The 1,135-nt window shown below is 40.4% G+C and overlaps 1 non-coding gene across 1 annotated transcript; it reads right to left on the bottom strand.

Moving 5' to 3' along the window:
* Nucleotides 1–632: 632 nt before the first annotated feature.
* Nucleotides 633–739, bottom strand: LOC131217889 (small nucleolar RNA R71). The gene has a single exon (XR_009157475.1). It is a non-coding gene; the product is annotated as a small nucleolar RNA R71 (small nucleolar RNA).
* Between the last annotated feature and the right edge of the window lie 396 nt (nt 740–1,135).

The raw sequence follows: 1,135 nt of genomic DNA, 5'->3' as shown, positions 1-1,135 counted from the left end.
TTTCCTTTCTCTCTTTTAGGTTTAGGTTAAAATCTGAAAATGAGGGCTGATAGTGTTTCATGCCCAAGTGGGTCTGTGATAACTCTCGACGTCTTTTGAGTGAAGGAGGATTGGGTGAGGGGCTATCTATCCATCACAGGATTAGACACCACTCGAGATCCTCAGAGTTAATTGAGGTTATGGCTGCAAATCAACCAGTCAATCAACCGGGAAGACAACCTCAATCTAAGGTTGAGGAAGTCCAGGATGAGAATAAGGTGCATCAAGCACCCCCATCGCGTACTTTGCGAGATTATTTACAACCGGCGGGGGTGAGCACACTTTTATGCATGATTTTTCCAGAAAATATGGCACACATGGATATTAAGCCAGGGGTGATCCAAATCCTTCCGAAATTCTATGGACTTAAATTTGAAAGTCCATATTTGCACTTGAAAGAGTTTGATGAGATCATAGCCACTTTATATTTTTCAAACGTGTCTGAGGACACAGTCAGACTGAAACTCTTTCCCTTTTCTTTAAAAGAGAAAGCTAAGACGTGGTTTCATTGACTACGTCCCAGATCTATTGGCACATAGAATAACATGATAAGGGAGTTCATAAAGAAAATTTTTCCACATCATAAAGCGAACACCCTTAGAAAGTCGGTCATGAACTTCACCCAAAAGGAGGATGAAACATTCTTCCAATGTTGGGAGCGGTTCAAGGATCTTGTCAGTTCATGCCCACAACACGGTTTTGAAACGTGATGCTTTACACACTTTTTCTATGATGGACTGACATCTTCCATGCACCAATTGGTTGAGACAGTGTGCAATGAGGAATTCATGAATAAAAATGTCGATGATGTGTAGGACTACTTGGACAGACTTGTTGAAAACACACAATCATGGGACACTTACCCAAAATCAAGCACGACTTCTAGGCCCACTCAATCAAAGGAGAGAGGTGGATTATACCTTCTGACAGAGGATGATGATATCAATGCTAAAGTGTCTAATCTCATAAGAAAATTCGAGGCCATGAAATTAAAGAAGGATAAGGTTAAGGAAATTGTTTGCGGTATTTGTGCTTGCAATGTTCATACAACTGAAAATTGTCCAACAATACTTGCCTTTCAAGAGGTGTTAAATAA

The sequence above is a fragment of the Magnolia sinica genome, chromosome 10, assembly GCF_029962835.1.
Source record: "Magnolia sinica isolate HGM2019 chromosome 10, MsV1, whole genome shotgun sequence".
Lineage (NCBI taxonomy): Eukaryota > Viridiplantae > Streptophyta > Magnoliopsida > Magnoliales > Magnoliaceae > Magnolia > Magnolia sinica.
Note: the sequence above shows the minus strand (reverse complement) of the source record. Positions and strands in the feature narration are given on the sequence as shown.